Source organism: Tenrec ecaudatus, chromosome 1, assembly GCF_050624435.1.
Source record: "Tenrec ecaudatus isolate mTenEca1 chromosome 1, mTenEca1.hap1, whole genome shotgun sequence".
Taxonomy (NCBI): Eukaryota; Metazoa; Chordata; class Mammalia; order Afrosoricida; family Tenrecidae; genus Tenrec; species Tenrec ecaudatus.
Window position 1 is genome coordinate 149,032,834 of NC_134530.1, and position 9,349 is coordinate 149,042,182.

At 42.6% G+C, this 9,349-nt stretch overlaps 1 pseudogene; it reads left to right on the forward strand.

The window, feature by feature from the left end:
* The first annotated feature begins 4,054 nt into the window (after nucleotides 1-4,054).
* Nucleotides 4,055-4,156, forward strand: LOC142437703 (small nucleolar RNA SNORA28; annotated as a pseudogene).
* Nucleotides 4,157-9,349: the final 5,193 nt, after the last annotated feature.

The following is a 9,349-nucleotide window of genomic DNA, read 5'->3' on the forward strand; positions in this document are numbered from 1 at the left end:
ATGTATGTATAGATTGTGGTAAGAATTGTATGAGTGCCTAATAAAATGTTAAAAAAAAAAAGAGAAAGATTCACAGTCTCCAGGTCTGTCTAAATAAGTAGGCTGGATGAGCAATCTGGAAGAGAAACCAATGGGACTGACAGTTCCTGGGGGACATGGGAGATAGGGGTGGTGAAGGAAGGGGTGTTAACAAACCCAGGGATAAGGGAACAACAAGTGATCCAAAGCAGTGGTGTGGAGGGTATAGTAGGGTGTGATCAAGGGTAATGTGACCAAGAGGAATTACTGAAACCCAAATGAGGGATGAGCATGATAGTGGGACAAGAGGAAAGTAAAAGAAAATAGAGGAAAGAACTAGGAGACAAAGGCACTTATAGAGGTCTAAATAAAGGCATTGTATATATGTAAATATATTTATATATGAGGATGGGGAAATAGATCTATGTGCATATATTTATAGGTTTAGTATTAAGGTAGCAGATGGACATTGGGCCTCCACTCAAGTACTCCCTCAATGCAACAATACTTTGTTCTGTTTAACTGGCATTCCATGATGCTCACTTTCCGTACACAACCAATGAAGACAAAGTGGGTGCATAAGCAAAAGTGGTGAAGAAAACTGATGGTTCTGGGCTATCAAAAGATATAGCATCTGGGGTCTTAAAGGCTTGAAGGTGAACAAGCGGCCATCTAACTCAGAAGCAACAAAGCCCACATGGAAGAAGTACACCAGCTTGTGTGATCACGCACAAGGTATCGAAGGGATGAGGTGTCAAGCATCAAAGCACAAAAATATCATTGTGAATGAGGGGGAGAGTGGAGTGGGGACCCAAAGCCCATCTGGGGGTCACTGGACATCCCCTTACAGAAGGGTCTCAGGGAGGAGACAAGCCTGTCAGTGCAGTGTAGCAACGATGAAACTTATCACTTTTCTCTAGTTCCTAAATGCTTCCTACCCCCCTACCACCCACTCTCATGATCCCAATTCTACCTTACATATCTGGCTAGACCATAGGATGTACACTGGTACAGATAGGAACTGGAAACAAGGAATCCAGGACAGACATCCCTTCAGGACCAGTGGTGAGAGTGGCCATACCTGGAGGGTGGCGGGAGGGTGGGGTAGAAAAGGGGAACTGATTACAGGGATCTACATATAACCTCCTCCCTGGCGACAGACAACAGAAAAGTGGGTGAAGGGAGATGTCAGATAGGGCAAGATACGACAAAATAATAATTTATAAGTTATCAAGGGTTCCTGAGGGAGGAAGTAACAGGGAGGGAGGGGATAAATGAGAAGCTGATACCAGGGGCTTAAATGGGGAGCAAATGTTTTGAGAATGATGAGGGTAACGAATGTACAAATGTGCTTTACACAATTGATATATATATGGATTGTGATGAGAGTTGTATGAGCCCCCGATAAAATGATAAAAAAGAAAACAGCACAGTTTTATAGGAAAAGATTCACAGTCTCAGAAACCCCATGGAGAGTTGCTTTGCGTCAAAATTGACTTGATGGCAGTAGGTTAGGTTTATTTAAAATTGTAACTGCCCTGCTGGCCACTCCCATTGTTTCCATAGGATACACTTTCTAACCCACGATATAGTAGTTTACTTCGTGTAAATTTAGTGTGAGGTATGCTGTAGGGGAGGGGTTTGTTTTGGGAGGGTTTGAGGGGGTCTGTTGTGTACATTGCTGTATTTTAGTGTTCAGAACACACAGTGGCAGATTCTTAATAGTAAACATTTGTTGAATGAATAAATGAACGGATCTAAAGGACCAGCTGGATTGCACATCCTTTCGGAAATCCTCCTTCAGTAGTATTTCTCCCACACAGGAAACAAAACAGAGTTAATTCTTAGCTCCCAAAGAGCTGCCGACTACTGAATGCTTAGTTTATCCGGCAATTAATAATATCATCTCTGTATCTGCTCCTGTGGCAGGCAGGGGGTGGGGATGGGACAGGACTAGCATCCACTCACTTGCTGGTTTAAAAGGTTTGTTGAATGCCTAGAGTTTGCCAAGTAGTATTGAGAGTGGGGGCATAAAGTAGTAAACAAGACAGCAATGTCCTGCCCTCCTGCAACTCCCGTGCTAAGGAGGGAGACAGGTAGTGCACACGGACAAATAGAAAAGTAAAGAGGAGAGCGTAAATCCAGCCAATGGGGCGAGGAGCAGTTTCTGTATGATGCTCGGGGAAGGTGCCCTGTCGAGCTGACTCTGAAGATGAGATCTGCAGGAGGAGGCAGGGAAGAGGGCTCAGGTGGTGTTGAGGCAAAGAGCCAGGGGTGAGAGTGAACGTTGTGGACAGAACATGGAGTGTACGTTCAGGGGGACGAGGAGTAGAGGGTAGGCAGAAGTGGAGTCTAGTTGGGACTTACGGGTTAATTCATTCTGTTATGGGAAGCTGTGAAAGTGGCGTGGCATTGCCAGACCTCTTGTCTAACTTCACGAGCGGGGGGACAGCTGCCGTCATCATGAGGCCAACGCTGATTCGTCTGAGATGACAGTCAGACGTGTACATCCTCCCTCTTCAACCTTTCTAACCATTGTAACCAGCCCCCCGTCCCCGGCATTCTCTACTTCTGTTCCGGGCTGGATAATTTTATGATCTTGGTCTCACAGAATGCACAGACTGCGGTGCTCGTTATGAGGTGTAATAGGAAATAACAAGTTCCAATTCAGGATCAGGATCACGGAGAATGGAGGTAAAGCCCCTCTTCTTCAGCTCAGCCCTCTCAGCCTCATCAGGAGAGGCCTCCTCCTCTCCGCCCTGCAGTCTGTCTCCACTGTCTGCAGTGGTACAGCCCTGACCAGACTTCGGCTCCTGTAGGCATGTCCTTGCCTCCTCCCTGCTGCTTCTTGCCCTTTCTTCTTTTTGCTTTGCTTCCTGCTTCCTTCTGCCTGAAAACTTTCTGCGAGGTTGGCTGCATATATACCACTTACTTGTCAGTTTTAAGACATACTGCCCATGGGGAGCGGGGAGAGAGGGGAAAAAAAAAAGACATACTGCCCACCCCCACCGCTTTGCTCTGGGGTAGTGGGAGCGGACAAACTGACCAATCCCCTCTCTGTAGTTCTCTCAAAACAAACAAACAAACAAACAAACAAACAAACAAACTCATTGCTATCGAGTGGATTCTGATTCATAGCAACCCTATAGGACAGGGTAGAACTGCCCCTATGGATTTCTAAAACTATAACTCTTTTTTTAAAAAAACATTTTATTAGGGGCTCATACAACTCTTATCACAATGTATACATAGATCAATTGTGTAAAGCACATCTGTACATTCATTGCCCTCATCATTCTCAAAGCATTTGCTCTCCACTTAAGCCTTTTGTATCAGGTCCTCTTTTTTCCCCTCCCTCCCCGCTCCCCCCTCCCTCATGAGCCCTTGATAATTTATAAATTATTATTTTGTCATATCTTTCCCTGTCCGGCGTCTCCCTTCACCCCCTTTTCTGTTGTCCATCCCTCAGGGAGGAGGCAAGACTATAACTCTTAATGGAAGTAGAAAGTCTCTGATTTTGCCCTCAGAGGGCTGGTGGTTTTGAATGTTCGCAGCCCAACACATAACCACGATGCCACAGGCACTGCATTAGAGAATAGGTTGGAGTCACCTCATTTGCATAGACTATTTGCACCAATCACAGAGCAGGCTGCAGCCTAGGCCAAACAAAAGTTTTTACGTGCTGTTGAGTCCGCGGTGATTCCTAGTGACCTTAGGCAAACAGAAGGAAACACTCCCAGTCCTGCGCCATCCTCACAGTTGTTCCTGTGCCTGAGCCCATTGTTGCCGCTGTGTCACTCCCTCTTGTTGAGGGGCTTCCTCTGTTTTAGCTTCCTTCTACTTGACCAAGCAGGCTGCTCTTTTCCAGGGACCAGGCCCTTCTCATAACACGTTCAAAGTGGGTGAGAAGTCTTTGCTTCTAAGGAGCATTCTGACTGTTCTTCCCAACAGCCTTTTTGCTCTCTTGGCAGTCCTGGCCACTCTAGCACCAGTCGCCTCTAGTCAACGTCCAGCGTTCACCTGCATGTGAGGCCATTGAAAACACCATGGCCAATTTGCGCTTGCTACAGCAAAAAAGTGTAACCTATTCCGGCGTTCTCTCCTCAGTGAGACTAGCCGTTATATAGACTTGAACAAGCATTTGTGGAAAAACAAACAAACAAACAAACCACCATGGCTTGGGTGAGGCACATCTTAGTCCTTCAAAGTGCTTTTCAAACTTTAAAGAGGCCGCATGCCGCATGCAGCAGATTTACCCACGCAATGTGCCCTTCGATCTCTTGACTGCTGCTTCCATGCGCATGGATTGTTGATCCAAGCCAGACAGAATATGTGACTCCAATCTTTTCTCTGTTTATCATGATGTTACCTGCTGGTCCAGTTGTGAGGGTTTTGGTTTTCCGTTCACTAAGTTGTGACTCATATCTCAGGCTGCAAGCCTTGATCTTCCTCAGTCTCTTCACTTTTAAAAAAATATAATTTTTAAAATACAAGGATGGTCTTCATCATAAATTCTTCCTGAAAAAAATATGATTTTATTGGGGACTTGTACAATTCTTATAACAATCCATACATACATCCACAGTGTCAAGCACATTTGTACATTTGTTGCCATCATCATTCTCAAAACACTTGCTTTTCACCTGAGCTCCTGATATCAACTCCTCATTTTTTTCTCCTCCCTCCCTGCGCTCCCTTCCCTCATGAACCCTTGATAATTTATAAATTATTATTTTGTCATATCATACACTGACCGATATCTCCCTTCACCCACTTTTCTGTTGCCCATCCTCCTAGGTGGGGGTTACATGTAGATGATTGTGATTGGTTCCTCTTTTCTCCCCCCATTTTTTCCTTATCATCCTAGTATCACTACTCTCGTGATTGGTCCTGAGGGGTTTATCTGTTCTCCATTCCCTGTGTTTCGAGGTCTTATCTGTACCAGTGTACATGCTCTGGTCTTACAGATTTGTAAGGTAGAATTGGGTTCATGATAGTGGGGGGGGGGGGGAGAAGAAGCATTAAAGAACTAGAGCAGCGGTTCTCACTCTGTGGGTCCCCTGAATCATAATAGTAGCAAAATTACAGTTATGAAATAGCAACAAAAGTAATTTTATGGTTGGGGGGTCACCACAATGTGAGGAACTGTATTAAAGGTTCACAGCATTAGGGAGGTTGAGAACCACTGAACTAAAGGAAAGTTGTAGGTTTCCTCTGTGCTATACTGCACCCTGACTGGCTCCTCTCTTCCATGTAACCCTTCTGTAAAGGGATGTCCAAATGTTAACAGATGGGCTTTGGGTCTCCACTCCATGCTCCCCCTCATTCACATTGATATGATTTTGTGTCTGGGTCTTTTATGCCTGATACCTGATCCCTTCGACACCTCATGATCACACAAGCTGGTGTGCTTCTTTCATGTGGGTTTTGTTGCTTCTCAGCTAGATGGCTGCTTCAAGCCTTAAGGACCCTAGGCACTATTTCTTTTTTTTTTTTTTTAACATTTTATTAGGGGCTCATACAACTCTTATCACAATCCATACATATACATACATCAATTGTATAAAGCACATCTGTACATTCTTTGCCCTAATCATTTTCTTTTCTTTTTTTACATTTTATTAGGGGCTCATATAACTCTTATCACAATCCATACATATACATACATCAATTGTGTAAAGCACATCTGCACATTCCCTGCCCCAATCATTCTCAAAGCATTTGCTCTCCACTTAACCCCTTTGCATCAGGTCCTCTTTTTTCCCCTCCCTCCCCGCTCCCCCCTGCCTCATGTGCCCTTGATAATTTATACATTGTTATTTTGTCTTATCTTGCCCTATCTGGAGTCTCCCTTCCCCCTCTTCTCTGCCGTCCATCACCCAGGGAGGAGGTCACATGTGGATCCTTGTAATCAGTTCCCCCTTTCCAACCCACCCTCCACTCTCCCAGCATCGTACCTCACACCCTTGGTCCTGAAGGTATCATCCACCCTGGATTCCCTGTGCCTCCAGCCCCCATATGCACGAGTGTACAACCTCTACCCTATCCAGTCCTTCAAGGTAGAATTTGGATCATGATAGTTGGGGGGAGGAAGCATCCAGGATCTGGGGGAAAGCTGTGTTCTTCATTGGTACTACCTCGCACCATGACTGACCCATCTCCTCTCCTAAACCCCTCTATGAGGGGATCTCCAGTGGCCGACACTTGGGCCTTGGGTCTCCACTCTGCACTTCCCCCTTCATTCAATATGGTATATATATATATACACACATACATATATACACACACACACATAGACATATCTTTTTTTTTTTTTTGCATGATACCTTATACCTGGTCCCTTTGGCACCTCGTGATTGCACTGGCCGGTGTGCTTCTTCCATGTGGGCTTTTTTTGCTTCTGAGCTAGATGGCTGCTTGTTCACCTTCAAGCCTTTAAGACCCCAGTCACTATCTCTTTCAATAGCCGGCACCATCAGCTTTCTTCACCACATTTGCTTATGCACCCGTTTGTCTTCAGCGATCCTATCATGGAGGTGTGCAGTCAATGATATGATTTTTTGTTCTTTGATGCCTGATAACTGATCCCTTCGGGACCACTCGATCACACAGGCTGGTGTGTTCTTCCATGTGGGCTTTGTTGCTTCTGAGCTAGATGGCCCCTTGTTTATCTTCAAGCCTTTAAGACCCCAGACACTATCTCTTTTGATAGCCGGGCACCATCAGCTTTCTTCACCACATTTACTTGTTCACCCACTTCGGCTTCAGCAGTTGTGTCGGGAGAGTGAGCATCATAGAGTTCCAATTTAATAAAAGAAAGTATTCATGCATTGAGGGAGTGTTTGAGTAGAGGCCCAAGGTCCTTCTGCCACCTTAATACTTAACCTATAAATATAGATACATAGATCAATTTCCCCATCCTCATATATATATTTGCATGTACATGTCTTTGTCTAGACCTCCATAAATGCCCTCTGACTCCTAGCTCTTTCCTCCATCTCCCTTGACTTTCCTCCTGCCCTACCACCATGCTCCGTCACCACCTGGGCTACAGCTATACCTCTTCTCTACGAGGCACTATTTCTTTTAATAGCCAAACACCATAGCTTTCTTCACCACATTTGCTTATGCACCCATTTTGCCTTCAGTGATCAATAGTGTTGGGAAGGTGAGCATCATAGAATGACAGGCTATTAGAACAAAGTGTTCTTGCATTGAGGGAGTAATTGAGTAGAGTCCCAATTTTCATCTGCTACCTTAATACTTAACATATAAATATATGTTCATAGATTTATCACCATCAATATTTTAAAAAAACAGAGAAGAAATTAAACCTCAATCTTCTTACACCTTGCTCAGGAAATGTCAATCAACCTGGACAAAAGTAATAGACCCTCTGAGGTAGAAAACTAGGGCAAAGATAACTCCTAAGGCTTAAAGAGAATTATTTCTCAAACAGGTTTTCCAAAGAATCAAGGAAAAAGGTGACATCTAAAATCCAACTCACTGCCAACAAGTCTATTCTGACTCATAGGGTTTCCAAGGATATAAATCTTTAAGGAGGCCGATAACCGTGTCTAACTTCTGAAGAGCAGCTGCTAGGTTTGAACCTCAGACCCTGCAATGAGCAGTTCAACACTTACCCCCCGGGGCTTCATTTCACCCCAGGAGCTAACACAGTATGTTAAAGTAGGTGAATGATATTAGGATAAATATTTTTTAAAGTGGCACATAGAGAAGGAGGCAAGAATGAAAACAGGAGGACCAGGAAATCTGCAGCAGTGAGAGGTATTGGTGAACTGAACTGAAGCCTTTGTGCTTGGATATGAATTTGTTTGAGTCTCCTCTTTAACACACGTAGCTACAGGGAGAAAAAAAATCCTTCCTAGGTCATCAGACTTTTACAAAGGGAAAGTGCATATGCAATCAGATATAGATTCATATAGACATATATATATACATATATATTCAAATACATATGATGGCCTTTAAAAACGTTTGTAAAATGGAATTGAAAGATAATGGCTTTTTCACCACATTTTTTGACGTCTCCTCATCCAGGTGTGTGTATGTGTGTATATAGCTTCATGTATAGGTACATATGTTGTGTGTATATATAATATACACACTTAAATATGTACAATCAAGAAAGGAGAAAATAATGAGGGAGTTAATTTACAGTGCAAGTAAATTATAGAAATCTTTATGAACTAACACGATTTCCCATAATAGACATGTTTTATAACATTATGTACTTAAAAAAGAAAAACAAACATGTCTTTCTGGCTTTGGGATCAACATACGCATCAAGGTTAGAGGTTGTATTTCTTGAAATACTAGGGAAGACTCAGCAATATAACATTTTATTTATTAGGAGGTAGTTATTTTCTTTAACTGTTATAATGAAATTTTAACTCTAAAAATTTATAGAAACTAAATTTTCCTGTACTTTCTCTCTCTCTCTAGAGAGAAAGTTATACAATATAATGAAGAATGAAACATGACCAAAGTCCATCTGAATTAGATTGTATGTTTAATTTGAGAAGTTGGAATATTCTACATCCTACAGAAGATGTTCTGAACAAAAAGGTATTTTATCTATCTATTTATCTATCTATCTAATTAATTTTGTTTGTTTGAATTTAGCTTGTGCATCACAAAAAACATTGAAATCAGTTTCAATTATACTTTTTAAAATGTAGGTTTATTATTCTTTTCTCCCTTTCATTTGTGGAGTGTATACATACACAGACAAACAGACTACGTGTGCTTGAGCATCCCGTCACTTCAGAACAGTAACATCCCGTCACTTCAGAACAGTAAGCCCCTTGTAGAGAGGGTCTTAAAGGTGCTCTCAGAGAAACAAAGGATGTGACTTGGTTCACACCCTGTACTAATCCAAACTAAACCAAACCAAACCAAACTCACAGCCATTGCGTCAATGGTAACTTATAGTGACCTTACAGGACAAAGTAAACTGCCCCCGTTGAGTTTCTGAGACTAACTCTATGTGAGTAGCAAGCCCTGTGGTTTGTTAGACCTATAGTACTGTAGGCACTATAGACCTATAATTGATGTTTAATCTTGCTGCATTGTGATCTGAATAGATGGTTTATAGTATCTTCATTTTTAAAATTTATTTACGCTTGCTTTATGGCCTAGCATTTGACCTATTCTGAAGTATGTTCCATGGGTGCAGGAAAAAAAATATTGTGTTGTGGTTGGGTGAAGTGTTTTTTGTGTGTGTGTTTATATATATAATCATGTCAATTATTTGTTTAGTTCTGATTTTCTTTCTAGTTGATGTATCTTTGCCAAAATGTGATAAATT